We start from the raw sequence: 8,305 nt of genomic DNA, 5'->3' as shown, positions 1-8,305 counted from the left end.
AACAAAAAATAGATATAGAGGCAGAGAAGCATTGAACAGACTGTCAAACTACAGCAGGAAGGCTGGGGAGCGTTGGGGGGTGGGAGGGGGGTAAGAGATCAACTGAAGGACTTGTATGCATGCATATGAGCATAACCAATGGACACAAGACACTGGGGGTTGGGGAGGCCAGGATTGTCAAGGGTGGGGGAAAAAAGGAGACATATGTAATACTGTTTGTAATACTTTAAGCAATAAAACAATTTTTAAAAAAAGAAATGCTAAGGACAGTTCAGCTGGGAGGGCAAAGAGGGAAACTTGGGACAGGCGTAAATTTGTTCCTGTTTATCATATGGGCCCCCAGCACCCTCCCCCCATCCCCAGCCTTGTCTCTCCCAACCTGATGCCTCACCCTTTGTACCCTCATGGGGTCAGAGATCTGGGAGCCCCAGGCCTAAGACCAGAGGTTGGGTAGAAAGGTAAGGGAATGTGCATGGGGTATAGGATCTTGGGATGCAGAATGGTACTGAACGCCACCACTGACTTGTTGGGCAACCTCAGGCAGGTTTTTGTCCTCTCTGAGCCTCCTTCTATCTGGCCAATGGGAATAATTAATTGACCTTTTGTGTGGCTGAGACAAGAGGGATGTATGAATGTGACAGGGCCATCCAGATGTGAGAGATGGTTAATATCACTTCTCTGCTGGCGTCCCTCCTTGCCAGCCAGCCAAGCATCTGCAACAGAGGCTGGGGGCAGGTCACTTAGTAACTTGGCCTCCTTTTATTTTCTCCCTGGGGCCTTTGCAGTTCTGGATTCCAGGGCTTTGAAGGAAGGGGTAAGAGCTGGCCTACCTTTTTCCATGATCCTTTCTGATCCCAATAGCTCCTTCACACATGCTATCCAAAGAGAAGGAAGTAGGCCAGAAGTGGGTGACTTTTCTGCCAGGGGCAGCCATCTGATGCGGATGTGCTCTATGCTCAGGCGGCAGGTTGGGGGCTTCTCTAGAAGGAGGCTGTGCCCTAAGTGCCAAACTTGAAGACAAGATGAACAGATGAATAGGTGTAACAGCTATGACTGGGTTACAAGGTAACAAGGACAGGAATGCTGCTGGACCTGGACACAGAGCGAAGGCTGCCAGAAGAGTCCAGAAATTTTGCTTTTAAACACAAGCCTCTTGCCAATTTGGCATTCTCCTTCCTTCCTCAAGCCTCAATTTCCCATTTGTACTGTGTGTGTACATGTCTGTATATGAGTCTGTGTAGAGGATGGCTGAACTACTAATCTCTAAGACCTTCTCAAGCTCTGATGCACTAAGGTTCCAAGTAAGTGAGTTAAGGCCTGAGGCAGGAGGCCCAGGGGAGGAGAGGGTCCTGAAAGCTATCTGGAGGAATTGATACAATGTGGTCTTTACTAGAACACTTAGTTGTCCCATTGAGGACCTGGGAGTTCCAACTCTGCTCATTATCATTTTACATGACCTTGAGCTAGTTATATAATGTCCTTAATGTCCCAAGCCAGCTTTAGTTTTCTCCCACAGCCCCCTCCTCTGTAGGTCACTGCTATCTCAGTGGGTCATGTGGAAAATAGGAGATCCCCTTTGCATCTGATGGGAGGGTTTGCAGAATAGCTATGAGAGGAGGTCAGCATCAGTAGGTCCCCAGTGTGGTTCCCACAGCCAGCCTGGTCTGGCCCCCTTGCACAGCCTGGCTCTTTGACAAGCTGGCACTAGGCTCTCTCAACCCCTGGGGCTTTGAGAAAACCAGTTCCCTTCTGACTGATTCTTCTGGGAACAGTCACGGGTCTAGGCCTTCCCATTTTACCAGCAGGTATCCTCTTCAGCAGATGGCAGAGGATGTGGGTACCCTACTTTCATTGTTTACCTGCAGTGACCTCACATGCTAGTGCACAGGACTTTGAATTAGCCTGGGGTCAGGCTCAAAGTCATCAGGATTAGTGAGGGAGGTGGCAATGTTGGCCCCTCCAGATGTGACCCTAAATAGCACACAGGGAGAGGGAAAAAGGAGTTGTTTGGAGACGTGGCAAGTTCAGAAAGCTTGGAGGTTCTTAAGGTTCTGAGAGAGGCCCAAGGGCTTTGTCAATTAGAAAACAAAGTCAGCTTGGGTCTAGGCTGGAGTAATTGGAGAAGGGGCAGGGAGAAAGGGGAGTCTGTGAGAGCAGAAAGCCAGAAAGCGCAGAATTCCTTCTCTTAGCCCCCCTAACAGCCAATAAGTTGCGCCCCACATAAAAAAGCAAGGACATTTAAGAAATGATTCCCAATTTCAGTGTTAATTGGTGGGGGTGGGGTGGAAGAGGAGCAGTGCTAGAGGCAGTACAGTAGCTCACTGACCCTTGGCTCTATAACATTCTTTCCTGCCTCCCTGGATGCCCTTCTCCTGAGGTTGGTCTTCCATCTTCCCCATCAGACTGTGAACCATTCTAAAGGCTTCCAGTAGAGCGTTTCAGTTTAACTTAGCTGTAGTCAGATTTAAACCCAAATCTCTGCAAAATACAATCCTTGCCAGGTGAAAGTTAAGAACCAGTGCCCCCACCTAGCTTTAGAACAGACTCAATGTAAAATGAAGGGTTGTACCAATTCAGAATCCAAGTTCCCTGGGTAGTGGAGCAACACATTAAGGTGCCTATTTCTAAGCCTTCAGGCTAAGGCACACAAAAGGTGTTCAATGATGCATGAATGAATAAATGAGTAAATTGCCTCCACTCTCAGCTATCCCATCCACCATATCCTCGGTGCTAGACTACATCTACTCCTGACTACCAGGCTGCCCTGGGCCTCCCTGCCCACCTGACCTCAGAGAGAAGGAAGAGAAAATCACAGTCACTATAGAGCCTGGCCCTTACTCTGTAGTGTCCAACTGGCTCAGTTGGGACAGCCAAGGTTCAGAGAGGTGAAGCGACTGGTCAAAGGCGTTAGGACTTGGCTCTCCTGCCTCCATCATAACATGTCAGGAATTTTGTTATGTTTGTGTTCTGGAGGCCTCACTCCAAAGCAGTCCCTTCCCAGGATGCACTGGGACTTCAAAGCATGGCAGGATGGCATCTGGGCTTCCCCACTCCCTTTCACCCCGCCCCCCCCAGACTCCTGGGGCTAGAGGGTAGGAGTTCCTTTGATCAGTCAGGAGTGTTGACTGTCCTTCACTAGGCCTGACAGCAGAGATGAGGCAGAGGCTGGCCCATGCCCTCTGTATGCTGGGGGAGCACACAACATCACTAAAGAGAAAGTCCAGCCTCTAGCCTGGGGCCTCCCGCATCTGGGGCACGCCACCCAAAGCCTGCACAGCTGTCCAGCAGTGAGGCCCCCAGCTGGGGCATGTTTGTACTAATCCTCAGCAATGGAAGCCTCTTTATAGCTAGGCTGATGTCTCCAGGGTGGGCTGCCACTTAGCGCTGGGGGCTTTGCTTCCCAGAGACTTTCCGTTTCCACATTCCTCCCCTCAAGTCCCTGCCTCCTGCAGCCCACAGTCCCAGCTTCTCCCACCAGTTATCACCACTTCTTCATATAAGGTTATGCGTGTGGGAGAAAGGGCCCTGAACTGGTAGTCTGGAGATCTGGACTCTGCCACTGTCTTGCTGTTTGATCTCAAGTCAGTCCCTCTGGACCTCAGTCTGCCCAGCTACAATGAAAGGGGACTGAGGTAGAGGCAACTGTCATGGCATTGCTACACGGTGAGTCTCTGAATCAAGGAATGTGATTTGTAACGGATGATGACTCATCCATATCTAAGGGTGGTTTCTGTTGGGCTCAGTTTAGTGGTCTCAGCACTCTATCCCCTGCTGTGTCCCTAAACCCAGTGTTAAAAGAATAGGGAAGTGAGGATTTAGGGTGGCCTTTGATCAGGATGAGAGAAAAGAAGAACAGAGGGAAGTGCAGATTATGTATTCAAACCCAAATATGTCCCCTCTGTCCTTGGACCCATGGCCAAGAACATTGGTGGTCAATAAATCCAGGAACAACTTGTTCTCCATTAAGAACAGGTTTTCTGGGTCCACAGCTCATACCTTGTTCCCAGATCCCAGTGATACTCAAGGAAAGTGCCCTTTCTTGGGGGAGAACACCATGCCATGAGACCTTCCCAGGCAATGAAGTATGGAGGCCTGTGCTTGGCCTCCCCGGCCAGTTCAAATAATTCCCGAAGGACCCAGTTCCCGATGGAGCCTGAAACCACCATCATCACCTGCATGACTGGGGAAAACCTGTATATCAAGCCCCAAACTAAGACTGTCTGGCAAGGGGGTTCCAAACCAGGTTTTCCTCTCTTAAGGATTCATCAAGACTTCTGGGTGCCGGGCTGGGTGCTGAAGGGGTAGAAAGCCTCCTGGGGTGGGTAGTTATAGAACCATTCTTGGTGATGTGCTGTGGACCAGAGGCCTATGGGCAAGGAGTGCCATTGGGAAAAGGAGAGGGGCTATCAAATGGCGTGTTTTCCCTGTTCTACCTATTTTTTTCAGCTCTCACAACCCAGAGGCGAGATCTTCTTAGCTACATTTTCTAAGCAAGGAAATGGAGGCATAGTGCAGTCAAAGGGTTTTCCCAGATGTCCAAAAGCCCCAAGTCAGGAGTCAGCTCTACTTTTGTCTCCAAATCCTCTGGTCCCTCCCAACCCCATATCACATTGCTATCATCCAGAAATATCAGAGCATATCCAACAGGAGAGGCCATGAGGGCTTAAGAATGGACATTTGGGATAGATGTATGGGAAGGAGAGGACTATTCCAAGGGTCTGGAGGAGTGTGTGGGATAGTATTGTGTATACCAAAGATAGAGGGTCAAAGTGTGGAAAGGCACATTGGAAGGACAGCAAGGAGGTCATATTGTCCAGAGGAGGTGGAGAGGAGAGTAAAGGACAAAGCTCAACAGATAGTTTGGGCTCCAACTGTGGGGAGTCTTAAATGTTAGGACAAGGAATTTGGCTATGGGGATCCATGGGAGAATTTCAAGTGAGGAAGTGCCATGGATTCCCCTGGTGGCAGTGTGGAAGATAGGTTGGAAGGGAAAAGATGAGAGCAGGAGCATGAGATAAAGAAGACCCAAAAGAGGGAAGCAATTCTGAGGAAGAAGAAAAGGAGGAGGGAGATTTAAGAAACTCAAATGGGTAAGACTGTAGAGTCTCTAGGTCAGTGGTTCTCAACCTTCTGGACCTTTAAATACAGTTCCTCATGTTGTGACCCAACCATAAATATATTTTTGTTGCTACTTCATAACTGTAATGTTGCTACTGTTATGAATCGTGATGTAAATATCTGATATGCAGGATGGTCTTAGGCGACCCCTGTGAAAGGGTCGTTCGACCGCCAAAGGGGTCGCGACCCACAGGTTGAGAACCACTGCTCTAGGTGTTATAGGGCTTAGAGAAGGAATGTGAGCTACTGCCCAGGGTTGTAGTGGATTGGAGAGGCCCCATTGGAGGCAGGTCTCTGGGAAAAGGAGGAGGAGGTTTGAGGCTGGGTGTGGGTACAAGAGAAGCCCCAGTGCAGTTTTTTCCATGGTGGGTTTGAGGACCTTGTGGGGCATTCCAGTAAAAGTATGCCATGAATAGTAGAAAGACAGAAACCAGCTCTAAAGAGAGTGGTGTTATCAGCTTGTTACCAGCTGGGCAACCTTTGGCAAGTTCCCAAACCTCCCTAGACCTCAGATTCTTGGCCTGTACATAGGATAATAGTAATGGAAACCTCATTGGGTTTCTGTGAAGTTTAAATTAACTAACACATATGCAATCCATAGAACAGTGCCTGACATAGAGTATGTACTCAGTTAACATTATTACTATCAGCACAGAAGTGGCAGTTGCGATCTGAGGGTGGGTGGGGTCATGCAGGAAATATTTGAAGGGTGAGGAGAGTAGTGGGCCTGGAAGAGCTTGAGGAGTTTCAGCCTGCCAGGAATGGGCAGAGAGACCTTAAGACAGCTGGCCAGGGACCCTGAGGAGTGCGCCAGTGAACCAGGCTGAGAGGGCTGGCTCTTCAGTTCTAATCTCGCTAGGTTCCAGTGACAGAGTCAGCCTGTCTTGAGATCCACATTGCTAGCTGTGGGCATTTGGGGCTCCAAATATCCTTGCCTCACCTCTGCTCACTGGCACCCATTATCTCTCATTGAGACCATGATCAAATATCTCCATGTTCCATGGCACTGAGCAAAGGAAGATCCCTTCAGCCAGGGCTTCCATCTTAGGCCAACTTGGGTATGAGGCTTGCCTCCTCAGATTCCCATTTGTGGGGTAGTTGGGATATGCTCCCTTGTGCACCCTTGGGCACAGGGGGTAGATAAGCTCATGACTTTAAAGTCCTTTGGGCACCCTCAGGAATTCCCAAGGCAGGCCTAAGCCATACTGCCCCCCAGAGGCAATGCAAATACAGGCTCTGCCAGAGGAGGAAGGGCCTCCTCCTGCTTTCTGTGCTCTTCCTGAGAGAGCAGGGAGACCTACTTGCAGACTCCAGCCCTAGGCCATGGGCAGGCTGAGGTTCCATGGCAGCCTCATGTTCCCCAGTGATCACAGCTGTGCAGCCCTCCCAGTGTGCAGCACTGGGCAGAGCCAGATGCTAGACTCATAACTGTGGTGGGGTCTAGGGATGCAGGTGAAGCTACCTGGGCATCCTTGGGCTACTATGCTTGTGTCCAACAGCTCAGCCAGCCAAGCTCTTCTAAGAGTCCCACAGAAGCAAGCAGACTCTGAAGGAGGGTGCACAGAGGCCAGAGCTTCAGGCTCCTTTGGTTCATGTCTTCGTTTTGGCAAGAGGTAACATAGTGGGACAGAAGGACAAGGAAACATGCAACTGAGGTAGGCTGGGGCTCTTGCACTAAGAACACTAGATATGGAGTCTGGGCAGGGTGAGTCACAGCTGAAAGGCTGGGCAGGCTTGGACAAGTGACCTTTCACCCTTGTTGTCAGAAACAAATATTATTTGAATCTCTTTTATGTGCCAGGCACACAGAATTTTTTTCATCTTAATAATACCTTTCTAAGAGAAGCTTTATTATCTTCACTTTACAGAAGTAGAAACCAAGGCCCAGAGGCAAAGTGACTTGCCCAAGCTCAAACAATGGGAAAGCAGCCAAGCTTGTATTTATTTATTTACTAGTAGCCTGGTGCACGAAATTTGTGCACATTAAAAGAGAATTAATTGCCCTAACCGGTTTGGCTCAGTGGATAGAGCATCGCCCTGCAGACTCAAGGGTCCTGGGTTCAATTCCAGTCAAGGGCATGTACCTTGCTTATGGGCACATACCCAGTGGAGAGTGTGCAGGAGGCAGCTGATCAATGTTTCTCTCTCATCGATGTTTCTAACTCTCTATCCCTCTCCCTTCCTCTCTGTGGAAAATCAATAAAATATATTTTTTTAAAAAGGGAATTAATTAGCAAACTGGCCACCTGTTGATTCCATGAGGAAAGGGGTTCCCTCCTCCCTCCTGTTGGGGTCCAGGGTGCAGGAGAATGGGGTTCCTGGCTGGCAGGCCACTGACAGCAAGCTATCCAACAGCAGATTCTGTGAGGAATGGGGCTCCCTCCTTTCTACTGTCAGGGTCTGGTTTGAAGGTCGGCCATGCCCCCTGTTGGGCCAGACGCAGAGTTCTACCATGCCGTGGCCTCCACTTCAGCAACCCAGGACTGACGGCTGCTGGGCGCTCCTGGTGCTCTGAGGGTGGGCTCTTCCCTCTGGTCACACGGGAAACAGCTGGGGAGGGTGCAGGCCTTGGCAAAATGACCCAGGATTCAGTGGGTCCATGCTCCAAGGGCGGGTTCCTGCCTCAAACCCTGCCCTCACCAGAAACAGCTCCAGGAAACAGCATGGGGAGGGTGCAGCCGTTGCCAAGAAACCCCTGCAGGACTGACTTCCTTCCACTTGGTTGCGAATCTGATGGTCGTGATGAATGCCACCCATCGTTTTTACATAAGTAGATTTTTAAAAATATACCGTATTTGCCGGCGTATAAGACGATTTTTTGGCCCTGAAAAATATGCCTCCAAGTGGGGGGTCGTCTTATACGCCAGGTACACTTCAGATAGACTGCCCATAGTGCTTGCCCCATGCCATAGTGGCCTCCCGATGCCCGCCCACTTCATTCCACATACCGTTCAGGCATCAGCAGCGCTGCTGGGTGTATGCTCGGCTGTTATGCGATTTTGCTGTTATGCGATTTTACCACACTCGCAAAATCGCACACAGCCGACCATACACCCAGTATGATAGCGCAAAATCACGAATCGCGATACCATACTGGGTGTATGGTTGGCTGTGTGCGATTTTGCGAGTGTGGTAAATTCGGGTTACCGTATATTTCTTTACATATGCATTGAATTTTAAAGAAGGC

Source organism: Myotis davidii, unplaced genomic scaffold (assembly GCF_000327345.1).
Source record: "Myotis davidii unplaced genomic scaffold, ASM32734v1 scaffold1142, whole genome shotgun sequence".
In the NCBI taxonomy this organism is placed as follows: domain Eukaryota; kingdom Metazoa; phylum Chordata; class Mammalia; order Chiroptera; family Vespertilionidae; genus Myotis; species Myotis davidii.
This window is presented reverse-complemented; position numbering follows the sequence as displayed.